General features: G+C 46.8%; 1 long non-coding RNA gene across 4 annotated transcripts in view; it reads right to left on the bottom strand.

Annotated features, from left to right (window-relative positions):
• Positions 1 to 19,743, bottom strand: part of LOC106729238 — a 74,361-nt gene that overhangs the window by 7,372 nt on the left and 47,246 nt on the right. The window lies entirely within an intron of this gene.

The following is a 19,743-nucleotide window of genomic DNA, read 5'->3' as shown; positions in this document are numbered from 1 at the left end:
ACTTTCTCTGCCTCCTTCTCGAGGGCCAGGTCCCCCTCAAGTCATCTACCTCTGAGGACCCTGCTGAGCAAACACATTCCCTCCCTTCTCCGGCATCTGGGATGGTGACCCTGAGGGGTCAGTCTTATTTTGCAGTCTGGTCACCTGCTGCTTTCTGTTTCCCAGAAGAAGGGAGACACCGAGGCAATCTGACCACATGAGGAAGTGACCACGCGAGGCTTCAGCCTCCTGACTCTCGCACCGTCTCTCCCTGTGAGGACCGGCGGGCTCTTTACCAGCACTTCTAGCTGATGCTGCCCCCTCGGGGCTGAGAGCCAAGCCCGGGAGCTTCGCGTGCCCTCCCTCCGGCCTTGGAAACCAGTATGCACCTTTTCTGGGGACGGGGGGACAGGGGGACGGGGGAGGCTTCTAGCAGCAGTCTCCCTGCCCTCAGCTTTGCCCTGATGCCAGGTTCAGAAGGGGCCCTTGCCGGTGACACGGGGCGGCAGCCGGGGACAGCTGCTTCTGCTCCCACCGCCTGGATTCCTGGGGCAGGTCCTGGGCCCTCGGTGCTGGCCCAACAATGCGTGCGTGTCTGGGGCACGGCTCCCCCGACTTGCGTCTCCATCATGAACAAGGTTTGCTGAGACAACACTCACCTGGCTGGACTCAGTCCCCAGGGGGGTCACACTGCGAGCTTCCAGCCCTGAACTAGGCTGAACAGATCTCTCAGAACCAACCGGAAGTTTGTCTCAGAGACTGGTCAGTTCTAGAATCATCTTAGAGAGGGGGCTCTGGGGACGTCAGTGACTTGCCCTGAGGGTTCCCCTGCCCTTCTCAGAGCCTTTCCACTCCATCCACCCGGCCTCGCCCCACACCTGGGCCAGGCCCGGGCTGGCGCTGGACTGCCGGGCACGAAGCGCTCTCCTCAACAAGCCGTGCTCGTCAGCCTGGGCACGTGCCGTCCACTCGGCAGCAAATGAGCAGGGACTTCGCAGGAGCAAGCCAGACTGTCCCCGGGTTCCCCCAGCAGCACACTCCTGCCTGATCCCTGGCCGTTTTCCACAGACACCACCTCAGTCTCGTCCCCATCACATGTCACGTGTGACGGATCCACTGAAGGGTGGGAAGCACTGCTCTGCGTGCAGAGACACACACACACACACACACACACACCCCTCCGCTGCCCTTGCCAAGCGCTGCCTCATCCAGGCTTCTCTCTCCTCTTCTGAACCTTCCCGTCTGGCTCGGGGAGGCTGCTCCCCGGCCTTGCCTGTGCCCAGGAGACAACGTCCTCTTCCTTCCTGCCCCGGTCCCTCTCCCTCTCCCTTCTCAGCATAAGAGTCTGAAGCTACCTCTTCCTGTCCCTTCATTAACCTCACCTCTGCCCCAGCCTAACCTGTTCATTCCTCTCTCGCTGCTTCCTGGTAATGCATCCTTTGTCATCATCACTGTGGTCCTGCCATAGTTCCAGAGAGAACACGGATTTGTTTTGTCTCCCTGATAGAGTGTAAATTCCTTGAGGCTGTTTTTCAGTTTCTATGTTCTGAGTCTCTCTTTCTGCACGGAGACTGGGGCCTCCTGCTGACATGGTTCCTGGCCCAGAGCTTTTGAGTTCTCAGCAGAAGGGCGGGTCCAGCTCCCGGCCACAAAGCAACTCTCCTGTCACTGACCACTGCTGGTGCCAGCTCACTGGCTGCAGGGCTGGGAGATGAGAGGAAAAGCACAGCAAAGCATCTCTGTCATTTGTAGATACATTCCCACCACCCACGGGAAGCAGTGCCAGGCTGCTTCCACAGGGGCAGAGGGTGGGGGGCGACAGGGGCCCCCACTTGGTGGCCTGCAAGGCCAGGGGTCAGTTCACACCCCATCTTGCCAACTCTTCTGGGGAAAAGGTGTTGACGGGGCTCTGGGGAGGATGCCCTTGGAAGATTTTCCCCAAGGAGATCACAGGTGGGGTTGCAGCCAGCAGTCTGGGAGGAAGACGTTTACCAAGATGTTTGTCTCAAACAAAATTAAAGTCCTGTCTAGACCCAATCCCTATCTGTAGCTGGTGGTGGGTTGGGAGGCAGTGTGACCTGGCTCACGAAGCAAAGTTCAAAGGTGGCTGAAGGGGGATGAGGCGTTCTGGAGGATGAGGGGGACGAGGGGCAGCAATGGTGGGAAGGTGACAGCTGCCCCTGGGGCCCAGCTCTGAGCATCTTGGGACGGGTAGCACCAGACACATCCTTTCCCCCTGCAGAGGGGGCATCTGGGAGAGACGGCAGCCCCTTGAGAGAGGGCCCAGCCAGCCAGGTCAGAAGCCAGTGCAGTCCTCTGCCCTCAGAAAGCAGGGTGCCCGGGGCCTTGAGGGGCCCAAGTGGCATCCTCCCAGATTCAAGTCGGCAGGCATTTCCCCGGCGCCCACCCTGTGCTAGTGCTCAGGGCACGGAGGCTGGGGGCGGGGCGCAGGGGACACGTCTCTGCCCTCAAATAAGACAACATCTTGCTGACCTTACACGTCAGTGAGTTTCAGAGCAAGGGCAGGGATTCGAGGGCGAGTGTTGTGGTGGGTACACCTGCCCCTAGCCTGTGAGATGGCGTCCTTCCAAGGCAGGGAAGGTGACTCGTGGAAGACACGTCTCCACACACGTCCTCAGCAGGCTGAGCCGCTAAGAGTGGGTGAGTCTCCCAGGCAGGCCCCCTGTGCATCCGGGAGGGTGGGTACCACTGGGACAACAGGTGTTTGATCAGTTTGCCTGAATACACCTCTAATCCCAGACCGTCGCCCAAATCCTGGGCAGAGGGTGGTTTAGGGCAGCAGAAAGGTCCCGGTAACAGCCCCCGAAATCCGGGTGCGGATCCCGGGAAGGACAGGGCTCGGCGCCAGCCTGTTTTGGCCTCCCTGCGTCCCGCACTCGCCTGGCCAGAGGGCAGCGGCCACCGGGTGTGCGTCCTTCCTCCAGGTCAGCAGGGGCCACCAGGGAGCGGGGCGCACCCTGCCTGCTGAGAGCGCTGGCAAGTCTCCGTGACAGGCTCCTTTCATACCTGACCTCCTTTCCTTCCCAAACCCTCTTCCCTTCTGTTTATTTTGGTTACAGATTTATTAGACACACAGCTAAGTGCCCATTTAGCTCTGCAAACTGTCATCACGCCTGCTTCATGAATAAGATCATTCACTGACAAAACCCTTCAAACATTTTTTAAGAAGAAGGTGGGGAGGGACGGGGGAAGGAGAGGACAGGGAAATAGCGCCCCAGGGCAGTGAGGGGGCCAGGAACAACCGAAACTCAAGGGGCGCCTCTCCTGCCGCTCAAGAATGTCATCACGGCCTTGGCGCCGCCTCGAGTTCACCCTGTCTGTCAAGACATGTGTCATCCCACCTGCAGGATGGCGGGGTCTAGAGTTCACTCCTTTGTCCTGGCTGTGTGCACCTGCTGTAGGTGGTGGCCCAGAACCCCAAGGCCTGTCAGGAGAGTCCTCAGTCCGTGTGCTGTGATCCGAACCCTCCCGGTTCGGCCAGGGCTCCCCTCCTCCAGGTGGCATTTCTTCCCAGACACCTGGGGGCCCCTTACACACACCCACACGTAGCTCTGCCGAGAGAGCAGACCCTGGTCCCGGGTCTCCGTCCCTGACCCTATGCCAGGCCTCGCCATGAGGACCATTTACATCATCCCATCTAACCACCTGGGCAGCCACGAACACGGCCGCACTGTTACTATCTCCGCGCAGCAGGGGTGAAGCTGAGACAACGGCGAAGTGACTGGCACTGCTCCCTAATGACCCCAAACCGGCCTGCATTCCCTTCTAAGGAAGCTGAGGGGACAGCCTGATCTGAGGCTGGCAGACCCCTGTGTCCCTCAGCATCCCCTGCAGGGCCTAGGCCCCTGCTCCCACACAGCTGTAACTGGGGCACCTTTCACACCTGCCCTCACAGTGTGGGGTGCAGAGAGCAGATCTCGGTCTGCCCTTCGAGTGTGAGCGATCAAGCCCTCCACCCGCCCGCCCGGACCGGCAGCAGTCCTGCCCCACCCCGTCTACTGCGCCCCCAGAGGCTGGGAATAGTCCTCGTGTTGGGCTGTGTGGTCACCTGCAGGGCCCTGGAAAGGGGGTCTCACGTCTGGAGGAAGCTCGGTGGGAGGGGTCGTGTCTGAAGCAGAGTAACAGCCAGCGTCCTCACCACAGGACTGCCAGCAGTGCTGGGGACACCGGCTCTACCCCAACGCGGGAGGGTCACAGTAGGAGCTGGCGGACCCTCAGCAGGACTGCCTGGAGTGCCGAGTCCTCTGTTCTAGCTCTGACGCGGGTGCTGCCCCGTCTCAGCCGTCCTGGGTGACCGCTGAGGTCCAGGTCAGCCCAGGAGCTCCAGTTCTGGACCCAGATCATCACCCCTCAGCCCCCCTAGCCCCAGAGCCAGCCTTCCTTTACCTGCTCCTCCCTGTCCTCCACTCCAGGCTGCTCCTGCAGCCTTTCTTTCTTCTTACTTGCAGTGTATGTTCAGTGCAAGTAAATTCCGTAATATGAGAAAGTCACTATGAACCAAAGCAAGGTTCACAGATACAACATATAATCAAAGCAGATGTTCAACAAGCAAATATGAAGCAAGAAGGAGTACTCACTTACACATCCAAAAGCCTGAGCTGTGCTGAAGCTGACTGTATTTTTTGTACCGCTTTCTAAGGATGGCAAATATTTGCTTTTGTTACCAAGGCTACTGTGCCTGTCTGGGCCCCGGAACAGGGTCCAGTCATGGCAATCAAAGCATTCGAGGAGTACCTATTTCTTTTACAAAAAAAAGGCAAACACAGCGGCAACCGTACAAGACTTGCTTTGCAGAATCGAGCCTGTTTTAGACTGAGTGTCAAGTTCTAACTATTTAAAACACTGGCCGACACACACACTGTGCTTCAAAGCTAGCTTTATGCATACAGGTGAGAAAAAGTAATTACAAAAATAGCATAAGAGAATTTTTGTGAGCTCAATTCAGGTGAGTGTCTAATGTTGAATTTATCTCATTTTTCACTTCTTTCAAGATTTACAAAAAATGCTCAATGGACCTTTTAAATTTTTATATATTATTCTACACATGCTGAAATAAAAAGTACTAAATTTAAAGTTATTTGGGGCCATATTTTTGTAGTTAGAGGAATCTGACTCTCTTCTGGGGAATCGAAATGTGTAAAGGGAAATGCCCAGCTTGTAACCTTCTTGGCTTATAAGCAAGATTTAGTAATTAGCCTGGGTCTGGGGTAGTTTCCAGCCCATCATTACCCTGGCACAGGTCAATTACTTTCAGCAAGTCAAATGCAAAACCCCACAGAAAACAATGTAGCTCCACGAGAACAGGGAAGGCTTATCAATGGAAACGTTTGCCCAGAGTAAGCCGGCACCAAACCAGAGCTGCTGAAACAACATGAAGCAGGTTCACAGCAGAAGCGAGGTTCCTGCTGCTGCACGCACAGACAGAGCCCGGAAGCTTTCCATCCTCTCTGATTATCTTACAGCCATCTAGACTGAACCAAAGCGAAAGCTGAGTCTCCTTTCCACGTTCTATTCTTTCACTCTAGAGGAAGGTAAAAATCTTTTCTTTTCACTTCCGAAGTGGAGTTTTGGGTGTGTATATTTCCCAAGCCACACTTAATATGTCTACATCTCTCTTCAGTCTTGGACGAGAAATTCCATTTGCCAGAGTTAGCACTGCACCCACTGTCCAGTTAAACCCCTCAGATGTTCCTCAAACCAATCAGATTAAGGATTCTCAATATTTTATGAATCATATTTGTGTCGATAAAATTAAGGGGTAAAATTTAGTAGATTTGGTAAGGATTTTTTAATTTCTTTTATTGCCATTCCAGACTTCAAGAAGCAGCTGTCTCGATTCTGGAAGATGGGGTTAGGGAAGTATAGCTGTTTTTTGACCAGAGCCGAGGCTATTAGTCCAAGTTTAAGGGCTGGTATGTCCCTTAAGTCTTTTTATATCTATAAAATGGTCTCTCTTTCATCTTTTTTCCCACTTGCCAATTGGATGTTTTGTTTCTACACATTAAAGAGATTGACATCAGTATGAATCCATGACATATTTTATCTTTTAAAAAAAGTGTTCCTAGCTCAGCCTTCAGAAAAGACCAAGAAACAAGGATTAACCCAGTGGCAGTGGAAACTCTGGACACCTAGATGATGGCTCCCACATTTTTTTTTTCCCACTAAAAGAAAACCAGGACTCTTGGAAATGGCTCATTCCGGGTCTGGGGAAGGAATTCCATAAGGTTGTCTTGGGATGTCTGCTTGCATTGGAAGGCAGTGAAAATATTAAACACCACCAGGCCATGTTAAAAGGATGTAAGGGACATAGAAACCAACTTGAAGAGGTGTCCACTGACTAAAAGTGGGATAATGCGAGTACTGGTCAGAATAGTAACTGGCTCTCTGTGTATCTTTTTTGGTGAGGTGTCTGTTAAGGCCTCTGTCCCATTTTTAATCAAGTTGTTTGTTTTCTTATTGTTGAGTTTTAAGTGTTTCTTATATATCTTGGACAGCAATCCCTTATCAGATACGTGTTTTACAAATATTTTCTCATAGTCTGTGGCTTGTATTCACATTCTCTTGGTCAGGCCTTTTGTAAAGAAGACGTTTTGATCTTAATGAAGTCCAGCTTATCGATTATTTCTTTCATGGATCATGACGTCAGTGTTGTATCTAAAAATTCACCACCAAACCCAAGGTCATCGAGATGTTCTCCTGTTACCTTCTAGGAGTTTTACCGTTTTGCATTTTACATTTAGGTCTCTGCTCCATTTTGAGTTAATTTCTATAAAGGCTAAGGTTCTGTGTCTAGATGCCTTTTTTTTTTTTCCCAGCACATGGATACCCAGTTGCTCCACTTGACAGAAAGACTTGTCTTTTCTCTATTGCACGGCCTTGGCTCTTTTGCCAAAAATCAGTTGCTTATATCTGTATGGAACTATTTCTCCCTATTCTGCTCCATTTATCTGTTTGTCAGTTCTTTGGCCAATACCATACTGTCTTAATTACTGTAAGCTTCATAGTAAGTCTTGAAATCACGCAGTATTAGTCCTCTGAATTTTTTCTTCTCTTTCAACATTGCCTTGGCTACCCTGGGTTTTCTGCCTCTCCCATATACACTTCAGAATCAGTTTGTTGATAGTTAGAAAATGACTTGCTGGGATTTTGATTGGGATTGCATTGAATCTATAAATCAAGTTGGAATAAGTTTTTTTTTTTTTTTTAAAGACAAAGATAAAATTTTAAAGGGGAATTTCAAGCATTGGACGTTTATGAGGCTTTTCGAGGCTACTAGTGCTTTTCAGAGATCTGCGATGTCCCATTACAGCTAGTGCTGGGAGAGCACAGTTGTCTTTACCATTAGTTGTGATCTGGGGGACTGCAGACCTCAGGGCAATTTCTCTGGGCCACTGAGTATGGGTTTTGCCTCAAGAAGCAGTTGCTGACCCAGCCTGGATGCTCCTTCAGCCACTGTTCTCATTTCTTCTTCTCATGGTTGGGTTTCTTGAGCTGTCTAGACTCACTGTCTCCACATCGTCTCTTCCCATCCACTCCCAAATCTACCGCGCTGTGGTCTTCTGCTGGCACTCCTCCATTCTTGCTGGCTACACGTGACTCTCTGATGGCCTCTCCGCGGGCCCCACATCATCAGCCACCCTCTCTCCCCTGAGGCTCCTCCTCTGTGGTCTCCATGTCCTGCTTCTCCCCTGCACTCCTGAACAACTTCTCCATCTCCTCCTCACACTCTCTCCCTCCATCAGTGCATTCACGTTGACGTTCTCCAGGACCGGCCTCAGGCCTGTCTGCACCGGGCAGGCTCATCCTGCTCCATGGCTTCAGTTATGACCTATATTACAGGTTTCTCAAACCGCCACCTTCAGTCAGGGTCATTTTCTTGAGAGCCTCTACCTCCACTTGCCAACAGGATGCCATCAGCTAGATGCCCTATCGGTATTTCAAACTTGACATCAATTTTTTTCCCCTTCCTCTCTCCTCCTAATTTGAACTTGTTCTTTTTTCTGTGCTTTCTGATAAACAGACCACAACCACTCTTATCAAAACCCTGGGAGCTCCCCTCAGCTCCTCTCTCTGCTTTATGCTCCCACGTCCAAACAGCTACCAAGTTCTGTCAGTCGCTCTTAAATGTATCTTCAGTTGCTGATTGTCACATCCACCTGGCCCAGGCCCTTATCATCTTTCACTGCTGCAACAGCTTGTTAATCCATCTCCTGGCCTCCTGTCTTCCTTCCTTCCTACTCATTCTTTACTCTGCCCTAAAAGTAATCTTTCTAAAACACGTATCTGGACATGTAACTCCAGAGCTTAAACGCCTGTAAGGCCCCTGATATCCTGAGAGATAATGTCTAGCTTGCCCCACCAGGCCTTCACAAGCCCTCCTTCTGGGTCCCAGGTTCACATACTTCTCCAACCTCGCCCACCCGTCAAGAACCCCACTCTTCAGCCACGTTAAAATGCCTGCAGTTCCCGGAACCCTCTCTGGAGTTTCAGGTCTAAGTTGCTTCTCGGTTTCTGATTCTTAAGATACCTGGCTTGCCCTGCCCACCTGCTGGGCTCCACTATGTTTTCTAATTACTCGTTTACATGTCTGTGCCCACCGCACCCCACAATCCCCACCAAGACTATGAAGCCTTGAGACGGGTAGGAGCCACTTTCCACATTCGTCTTTGTTTCCTGGGAGCCTATCTTGGTACCTGGAAATGTCTGTTGAGTGAATGAATGGGACAGGGTGACAGTGACACCTTTTAGTAAAGAGAAAAGTGGTGCTGATGTAAAACGAGAGATGGTCAATTATTTTGGGCAGAGGTGTGGGAAGAGCGTGTGGAGAGAGCGTCCTGCCCTTACTCAGTGCATCCTGCCCTTCCAGACCCAGTCACTCAGGGGGCCAAGGAGCCATCAGGCACACACCAAATTTTTGTCCTGCTTCCACCAATCACCTGCCCCAAACCACGCTTGTCGTGAACTATTTCGGGGCCTCAGATTCCTCATTTGTAAAAGAAAAGGGTTGAAACAGGCATTCCTTTAACTCTCTTCAAGCTCCAGTAGTTTGTGTTTCTGTAGTGAGGAGTTGGAAACATAGAAGGAATAAATGAGGCTCAGGTATGAACAGCTTAGAAAGTCGAGGGAATCAGAAGAATAAAGAAGGAGAGGAGATACTCATGCATGGATAAAAGTTTCATTTTTTTCTGCAGAAGGTAAGAGGATGGCTAAGGCAAGAGAAAGACGCTGCTTGAACCTAGAGAAAGTGGCTTCAGAAGGAGACCTGTAAAGGAATCTGAGAAAAGGAGGTGATGGCAGTCACGGTAAAAGATGGAGAAAACATTAAAATGAGCAGCTCGTGTGGAAGAAGAGCCAACAGTTCTTGGAAGACAAATTGGTGGCGGAGAGCAAAGATGGACAGAGTTGCCTGCTGCTGTTTGTTGTGGAAACAGCAAGGCTGCGGGGAAGGAAACCCAGGCTCCTCCCCCCACGCCCAGACGGCCGGCGGCAGAGCGTGTCCGGTGAGCGGCAGGCTAGAGTTGTCGTGTGTCACCCGTTCGCCGCTGGCTACCTTCCCCGGGGTTGTCCTTTCTGACTAATGGCCAGAAGAACGCGGCAGATGAAAGCACACAGGGTCAGGTTACAGAGATAACCAAACAGAGCCAGGTGACCACGACCCGCTGGGCCGTCCTGAGTCATTGCCACTGACGGATTTTACACTAACGTAAAGGGATGAGGTAAGCCCAACACTCAAGGGAAAAATAACACCTCGTTGAGAAAAACCTGACTTGCACACAGCCCTTGAGGAAACGTACCCAGCCACGTAAGGGCATCCTGCATCCCTCTGGGGCCTCACTTTCCACATTTGTTAACGTGAAGAAGTAAAATGAAAGAAGCTGAGACTGAGACGTGATTGTAATTAACACACACGTTATAAAGCAGGGGCAGGGCATTTTCAGAGCTGGCCTCCAGAGACCCCAGCGTCAGACTGGGTGAAGCAGGGCTTCGGAAACTCACAACCCTGGGTACTGCTTTACCCTGCTTGGACACCCGTCTGTGAGACCTGCCCCAAGCTCTGCGGTGTGTCTTTTCACCTGGTTTGTTCAGAACTAAAAGGAAAGGGATGAGAATATAAGGACTTTCAAAGAGGTGCAGAGGTGCACACAGCGGCAGGAGGAGCCACGAGCCCTTTCCCAGTCTAAGTTCTACACGTTCTATGATTTTCCCAGGTCAGCCATTCCACTACTTTTCCTCCCTAGTGAATTCTTTTAAAATCATGCCATGATACTTCCAGGCTTAAGGCAGGTTTGAAATTGAGATTAGGCTGAACAGCAGAGCTGAAAAGGGAAAATGTATTAAAATAGTAGATTCAAATTGCTGTGAAGCCAGTGGGAGACCAGCATAAAGCCGGAAGGGTCCACGTGCGGAGAACACGAAGACAGGATATCCCTTTGGCCCAGAGATGACCTTCGCACCTTAGAGGTGCAGCCTGCTTGGGCCAAGACTCCCTTCCCCGGAAGCTCCAGGCCTAGTCCCTGACTGAGGCCCTCCAGGCCTCCATGAACTTAAAGCACAGGTTGGTCTGTCTCTCCGGCTGGGCTATACGCTCCGCCAGGCAGAGGCCATGTCTGCCTTGCCCACACTTGTGTCTCCCAAATAGGAGCTCAATAAACACATGCTGAATGACTGAAGGAAGGAACGACAGCCTGCTGCCACGCACCTTTCGGCATGGTCCAGAGTCACCAGGGAGCAAGTGGAAAGCGCATGTCACAGTCGGGTACCCACATCTGAAGACTAACATCTTTGGAAGGTGAGGCCTGGACATCTGCTTTTTTGTACAGATCACAAGCTAAGAATGGCTTTATTGTTTTAAAGGGGTTGAGAAGAAGAAGAGAGGAGGAGGAGGAGACGGAACTTTGGCACACCCAGCTGTACAACCTAACGCTCTGCACATCAGTTTCTACATCTGAAAAGTGGGATAATGACAGTAAATACCTTGCTGACTGTTATGAGGATGTGGAAAGGGCTCGGACGAGTGCCCAGTGCAGAGTAAGGGCTATGTGACTGATACGTGGAGCACAAACAGCAGTGAGACCCTGTAATGATGTACTTCACCTGTCAACTTAGCTAAGCTACGGTGCTCGGTTGGTTGGTCATTGCTGCTGTGAATATATTTAGGTGTGATTAACATTTAACAATCATTGGAAAACTGTATGAAGTTTGCTTAAAGAAATAAAACAGAACTACCAAAGGGTCCAGAAATTCCACTTCTGGGTATTTATCTGAAGAAAACAAGAACACTAACTCATAAAAGATACCTGCACCCCCACAGTCACTGCAGGATTATTCACATTAGCCAAGATACGGAAGCAACCTAAGTGCCCACTGACGGATGGATGAATAAAGAAAATGTGAAATATTTTAAAATATAATTCAGCCACTAAGTGAAATAAGTCGGACAGGAGAACAAAGATCATATGATCTCACTTATATGTGGAATTTAAAATAACCACCCCAAAAAACAAAAAACAGCCAGCTCATGGTTACAAAGAACAGACTGGTGGTTGTTGGACGTGGAGGGTAAGAGTGGTAAAAATGGGTGCAGGTGGCCAAAAGGTACAAACTTCCAGTTGTAAAATAAGTCCTGGGGATGTGACGTACAGCATGGTAACTACAGTTAATAATACCGTATTGCATATTCGAAAGTTGCTGAAATAGTCTTAAAAGTTCCCATCACAAGAAAAAAATTTTGTGCCTATGTACGGTGATGGTGGTTAATAAGATTTACTGCCGTGATCATTTTGCAGTATATACAAGTATCCGATCATTATGCTGCACACCTGAAACTAACAATGTCACGTGTCAATTCTATCTCAATAAAAAGAAATCTTAAGTAGGCAAACTACAGGAAAAAAATAACCCATTTTCAATCAGCAGCCAACTTTGAGTGAAGTGGATTATCCTCCATCATGTGGGTGGGCTCCACCCAATTAGTTGAAGGCTTTAAGTAAAAACACTGAGGCCCCCAAAAGGGAAGAAATTCCTCCAGACGACAAACTGCATCAGCTCCTGCTGGAACTTCCAGCCCAGCAGCCTGCCTGACAGATTTAGGACCTGCCAGCCCCACGACTGTACGAACCAGTTCATCTCTCTATCATTGCTACCCACGGATCATCTGTACCTTCTATTGGTTCTGTTTATCTGGAGAACCCTGTGCAACACTGATGCCAAGACCCACTACAGCTCCTGATTCACACGCTGCAGGGGAAGAGCTTGTTTGCCTGCCCTGCATTGACTGTTTTCTTCTGCCTTCTTTTCTTCGTTTGCTTTGTCTCTGTCTTTCATGTTGGAGACCATCCTCATCCATAATCCCTGCCTAACCGTGGAAACAATGTATCATGTAGTTGATGGAAACTGCGGGTAGGGTTATCAGCCAGTCGGCTTTATTTACTGTAGGGTTTCCAGGCATGGACTTGAACTCTTCTGGGGGGAAACTATGTTTGTATGTTGTTGGGAGTGAAAGAATTTATCAAAGAAATAAATGTGGTCATATTTCCAAGAATTTAAGTACATTAATTTCTAGATGAAGAAAGCCTACCATACGCTCAGCACATGAATGAAAAAAAGACCCACATCAAGACAACGGTCATGAAAGCCTGGAACATTGAAAACACAGGAAAAGTGCTTGCGTATGTTTCCTGGAGCATGTTTGCGAGTGTCTCTAGAACAGACACCTAGAACTGCTGGTGTCTGCTAGACTGCACATCACCGGATTAGCAGATATTGCCACATCGCTCTCCTGTGTATACCCACTGACAGCAGTGAGTGGGAGTGTAATCACACTTGCTGTTTTGCAATCTAATTGTTGTGAATGATATTTAATTATCATTTTAATTTGCATTTTTCTATTTATTAGTGAGGTGGGGCATATTTCCACATATTTATTGTTCAGATTCATTTCTTTGTGAATTGCTTGTAAATATCCTTTGTTCATTTTTCTTACTAATTTGCATAGTTGTTTATGTATGATAGATATTAATCCTTTTTTAGTTATAATGTGTTACAAAAGTCTTTTCCCACTGAATAGCTTTTCTCTTCACTTTGTGTTTCTAATGTTCTCTATATTTTCTTCTAAGTTTTGAATGTTTCTTTTCAAAAAATTAATACCTCTGGATTATACCTTTTTTGTGTATTATTTAGAATAGGGATCCAGCCTTCCTCCCATTCAGATAGGCATCGTTCCTTAAGTAGCCATTTTCCACTGACTTGTCATGACACCGAGCTGAGGGATACACATACCTGGATCTCTGTCTGGGTTCTCTGTTCTCTTTGTTTGTCTTTGCATATCCATGTTACAGTCCCGTGCTCATTTAATTACTTTACTTTCTAGTGAGTCTATCTGGTAAGATTAATTCTTCTCCATCGTCTCTTCATCTATACAATTGCTTTGGATATTTTTAAACATTAAATTTAGAATTAGATGACCTGACAAATCATGTGGGGAAAAAAAAACTTACCGGTAATTTTATTTTTTGCATTGAAGTTTAATTTGGAAGATATATAGTCTATTTAAAGTTATGTTAAAGTTCTTTAAATTTCTTTAAGTTCCTTTTAATAATTTTAAAAATACTTTTCTCTACAAATGTCTTATGCATCATTGTTAGAATTATTCCTAGGTACTTGACAGTTTTTGCTGATGTTGCAAATGGAATCTCTTTACAGGATTATACTTCCCATTTGATAATTTTTGGTCAGTAAGAACAGTAATGATTTTTACATATTGATTTTATATACAATGTTTCTAAAATTCTTTCATTAGTACTAATATCGGGATTGTAGGCTCAAGTATTCCTAATAAACAATTATATCTCCTGGAAAACAACAGCAGTTTTGTTTTATCCTTTCCGATCTCCCTTCTTTCTTCCTACTGAATCAATTTTAATGACTACGGGTTGATTCATGTTCTTTTTTTCTTGAATCAGTTTTTTAAAAATCCTATTTTCCTGGAAAATTGTCAATTTTGGCCAAGCTTTTATTTTGTTTATTATTTGTCTATTTACCTTATTAACATTTAGAATATCTTTCACTATCATATATACATGTTAGGCTATGAGCTTTCCTGTAACTACTGCTTTATCAGCATCCTGTAAGTTCTTATCCTATTTTCCTTATGATTTAGTTTTAATTATTTTATAATTTCAATCTTTGTTTTTTCTTTGACATGTGAAGTACTCAGGAGTATGTTTTAAATATTAAAAAAATACTTTCACTATGGTCAGAGAACACGGTTTTGTCATATCAATTCTTTTGATATTTGTTAAGATTTGCTCTGCAGTATACGAGTTATCAATTTTTAGAAATATTGTATGTGCAATTAATAAGAAACTATTTGTCTAACATAGATTTTCCAGTCAAATGTTAATTTCACTTTTTTGTGTCCTTATGAGAATCTGGTGTCACTTATAAAGACTATACATTCATATATATAAATCACTTTTTAAAAATATTTTTCAGTGGTTTTTCTTTAACATCAATATTTCTTAAGTCCTCAAACTAAGAAGTTCCCCAGAGAAGGATATGCTTTATTTTTTATTTGATGGTAGAACTCTAGGTTGAAATTATTCAACAAAATACAACTGGAGTAATGTGAGAAAATGTTGAATTTTTCATACCATAGAATAAAGCTGGCTATTTTTATGGACTTGAAATTCTAAAGATGTGGTTAGTGGTTGTGCCCTAAGTCAGTTTTAAATTTTGAGCATAAATATTTAAATGAGAGCTTCTATGATTGTATTTTTGGTATTATTTATTTATTATCATATTTATTTTTAAAATAGGCTTTTCAGTATCACATCTGAAGTAGAAGTTGTTGTTCCACGTACTAGAGAAGTCTTTTAGAGGGTAGTTAGGCAACAGATGTGGTGATTTGATCTGTCATTAATATCAACTAACTCAATGAGTTGACAATTAATGTTCAAGAACAGTTCTCTAGGGTTGTAGAAGTACAGAATGAGCTTTGATTAAATTTCTTTAGCCATTCATCAACTACAACAAAGACTTCAGGATTTGCTATTGTGAGTCTGATCATCAAGCGTGAACATTTTCTGCATGTTTTCGAGGTCCTGACTCTCAAACCCACCAACATTCTCATTCCCGAGGCTGCTGCTCTGGGTCTGACCCTCATCCTCTCTCACTTGGACTGTTTTCTTGGCCTTCCTGGCGGTATCCTGCTTCCACTAGCTCTCCTTTTTCAATCCAGCATGGACCCTGGCACCAGACCTCTTAATCTTTTTTTAAGAAATGAATTGTATGAACCAATGATGGTAGTGTGTTCTTGACTAAATATTATTATTAACCAAGGTATGTGCATATAATTAAAATGTAACACTTATGTAAATTATAAAACATAATCAATATTCATAAACTCACCACCTAGCCTAGGTAGACTATATATACTGATGGAGCCTCCAAGCTGACCCCCAGGGACCTCATTCCAGGGGCTCTGTCTTCTCTTAATGCCTCTCTGAATCCTCTGCATCAGGAGGGCAAATGAGGGGCAGAGAACACAGTGGAAGTTCCAGGCCTGCAAATGGAATACAACCCTTTGCCTGGAGAGGCTAGAACTTAGTCACATGCTGTGTCTAACTGAAGCAAACCCAGGAAACAGAGTCTTGCTGGTTCCTGGGAAGAAGAGGAAATGGGTTTGCTGACATTTAGCCAGTCTCTGCCAAATCAAGGATGGTTTTCATAATGACGACAGCTATCTGAAAAGAGGAGCACCCTGTCACCGGAAGTTCTCAGGGGCCAGATCACCGTCCACCTGATAGAGCGGAGGTGGTTACGTATCGGGTAGAAAGTTGCACTAGATTATCTTTGAGGCGTCTTCCAGCTTCAGAGAAAACTGCAGGTCACCTAATAGCCATAGCAAGAAAAGATAATTAACACGTTCACAAATCTTGGTCCCATTTGCCCTTATATTCTTAAGGCCAATTAGCTGTTTAGGTAAGGCTTTTACTGTGATTAGAGGTGATAACAAATGTTTGGGTAGATTCGTGAATTTCAGATATATTGAGGACATGTGAGTACACTTTTGTGTATTATTATTATAATCAGGCCAAAATATTTACTTAAGTGAATAACTGCCTCTGGTGATGAAAACATAAACTAAAGCATAGCGAATACGCTTGCTAATTACTAGCCTTTGTTGAATCGTTACGGCATTAATGTCACGGTCTGAGTGGTAGCTGCCTTAATACAGCAGTCTTTATACTAACCCTTAATTACAGGACATCAGGGAGTCTCACAAAAAGATTCTCTCTCACTACCCCAAAGATTCAAGGGGCTTTAAGGGAGGGGGGCTTTAAAGTTTCAGTCCTTACCCTGAATTCTCTTTTATCAAATTCCTTTGTCATGTGAAAACTTGGTCATTATACCACCTGGCCATTAATAGCACAAGAAATACTGCAAAAGGGGGAAGCTCAAAGATGGAATGGAAGCAGTTTCTACCATTTTTATAATGCTTTATACTATATATTATATAATATACCCATTACATATTTTATATTTATACATACATTATACCTCTCTATATTATAAAGCGTATTCATTCCTTCTGTCTTTCAGCCGATATTTACTGAGTTTTCAGTTGTAAGAGGCAGTGCATTAGGCACTGGAACTTAACCTGAGTAAGATTCAATTCTTTCCTCAAGGAGCTCTTAGTCTTGTAGAGGAATACAAACACGTTAAAAAAAAAAAGTGTCAGAAATCTCTACAAAGTACAACAGAGCACAAAGGGTGGAGTGATTATTTCTAACCGGGGGACCAGGAGGTTGAGAAGAGAGAAGTTTAGAAAGTATAATGGCTGAGCTGAGTCACTTATTATCTGTTCTGATAAGTCATATCTGTTCTGTGAGGCAGATGTGACTGCTATCACTCAGATAAAGATAAAGAAACCGAGGCTCAGTGGAGTCACGTGAGCTGCCCCAGCAGCGCTGGGTGCCGAGTCCAGGCCCCCAGGTTCTTGCTCCACTTGCACAGACTGCACATAGGTTGCTAAGCTACGGACACACAGCAGAGCTATGGAGCCCAGGTCCAGAGCTCTGCACACACCTGCCTTTCACTCCCTCCTCACTGGGTTAGTTAAGTTCTTTTGGGGGGCAACGCTAGATAAGTTCTCTCTTGAGGAGACAAGGCTCTGTGGGCTGGTAATGCTCAACGAGGCTGCCGCCTTGCTGTCACGGCAGCTCCCTCCTCTCCCCTCTTGGGTTCCCATTCACAGGACAAAGCCAAGTTCCACTTCTCCGTAAAGCCCTGGCCTTGCAGAGCCACCTCCTACTCCAATCTTCCCCAGCACTGAAACAGACCTCAACGGTCCCTTAGCTGATGACTCTCACCCGTGCCCCTCCCACCTTTCCCAGGCTGTAGACCCCCCAGGCAGGGGTCATCTTGTAAGATACACAGTCAGCTGACATTCAACATGAGCACCAAGAACGCCCAGTGGGGAAAGGGCAGTGTCTTCAACAAAAGGTGTTGGGAAAACAGGACAACCATATGCAGAACATGGAAACTGGATCCCTGTCTTACACCATTCACAAAGGTGGAACTCGAGACAGATCAGAGACTTAAACGTGAGACCTGATACCATCAAACTCCTAGAAGAAGACAGAGGGAAGAAGCCCTTGACACTGGTCTTGGCAATGATTTTTTGGGGTATGACACAAACACAAGCACCAACAAGAAAAGCAAAAAACAACAAATGGGACATTGAGCTTAAGAGTTTCTGCCCAGCAGAAACAATTACAATATGACCGGGCAGTCCTGGGGGCTTCTGAGCAGAAGAGTCACGGACTCTCGGGGCGAAGTGAGGAAGGGACTGCTGAAGCTGGAGACACGGTGGGGAGGCTGCTCTGGGGTGAGGCAGTGAGGACCTGCAAGGAGGTGAAGAGCAGTGGGGTTGACGTCGGCCCCGTGTTTTGTGGGCTGGCCACGAGTCAGCGGCTCCCTGCTCTTCTTCACCACATGTCTGTCCTTTACAGACCGGCCCAAGTCCCCACGTCTGCACGTCTGCACGGAGGATAAGCCCCCCAGGCAGGGGGTGTGCCTCCTGCTCCTCCCTGGGTGGGGTCCTGGCAGAGCACCTGGGAATAAGGTACTGGATTCGTCTTGCTGATGATGATCCTCCCAAAATACCCTCTAGCTTGAAACGATCCTCTTGAACCCAGAGATCTATTTCTCTGGCTCAGATTATAATCCTGAATGACTGATGGTAGAAAAAAATGGGCCAAAGAACAGCCTACTAATAACTTAGAGAGCTCAGATTTAAAGACGCAGCAATCCTTTAATCCCAGGTGAAGCTGCTTCTGCTGCAAGCCCCGGAGTCCACATCACCGTGCAGAAGAGCCCTGGCCGCAGTCCCCGGCCACCTGCTCCCCACAAGGGGCAGGGAACATTAGCTGTCCCAAAAGCAGGCGTGACGGGCTGGCCACTTGGGGTCAGGTGGGGCTGGACACTGTCATTTAAGCCATAGCCTGCCTCCATCTCTTCTGGGAGCAATTGGTATGATCAAGACGCAGAGAACCCTCATCCTGTCTTGGCACAGAGGTAGCCTGATATTCACCGAGGCTCTTCCACCCAGAAATTCTGCTTCATAAGCAGCATGCCTCAGTGACCCTGGCTGCAGTCTTGCACACTGGTTCCTCTGCTGATGGAGTTTCAAGGAGGGAGGGACATTCTCGGCACCACGTCTTCCCTCCTGTTTCAGGCAAGACTGCACTGTCTGCTAACTTGGCTTCTTTGTATCACCTGCATTTCCATTTTACTGGAGGAAAGTAGCATTTGGATTAAAAAATATAAATTGAGGCCCCTACTGATCCCCAAATCTCAGAGATCTTTGGGCAACTGAAATTGTGTGTCCATGTATATATTAACTCGTAAGTGTGCACTAAGGTAACAGTGATTGCAAATGGATATGTAATATTAATTATCGCATAGTATAGTGGACATTAATTATTTGTGATCATCCTACAACTTTCAATTCCTCCTGACATTTTGATAATTTACCATATTACGAATCCTCTCTTTCCAAGGTAGATACCAGAAAAGCGTCACAACTGCATGCCGCACCCAGCTACAGTGTAGTCACATGACCCTACGTTCTGGCAAACAGACACATGCTCATGAGACGTGTGTTCAGAAGTAAGAAGAAGGGGGAGACGGCTACACGAGAGCAGCCATTCTTCAAGCAGGTGCAGCAGCAGAAGACTCCAGATCTTCTGCAGCAACAGTGCTGGTTCCTGGGTGTAAACTGGTGTAAACTGGGTGCTGCTGCCCACCTTCAGGGTCTGGCTCTTTTGGCCTCCAGATTAGATGAGTTACCTAAAATTCTTAAACCATATTTTTAGCTTAAAGTGCCAGAACAGCTTCTGCTGTTTGCCTCTAAAGACTCTGACAGGCGCAGTGATTGTTGCTACAATTTTTGACAGTGGTTCTTTATACCTGAAGACAAAGGAGTAACACATTGAAGACACTTAAGGAAAGAAAGTATGAAGTCAAGGATTTCACATCCAGTCAAGCACACTTTTAAACATTAAGGCTTCAGACAAACTGCGATCAACATGCAAGAACGCAGGGAATATTCCAGTGGCCTCCCTGAGGAATCTGCTCGAGGATGAGCTTGAAGACAAAATGACTAGAGAACCTCTGACACCAGGTGTGTCCTCCATGAGGCAACAAAACATCCAGGATTCTGTTTCCTTCGCAGCAAAT

This window comes from Camelus ferus, chromosome 33, assembly GCF_009834535.1.
Source record: "Camelus ferus isolate YT-003-E chromosome 33, BCGSAC_Cfer_1.0, whole genome shotgun sequence".
NCBI lineage: Eukaryota > Metazoa > Chordata > Mammalia > Artiodactyla > Camelidae > Camelus > Camelus ferus.
This window is presented reverse-complemented; position numbering and strand designations above follow the sequence as displayed.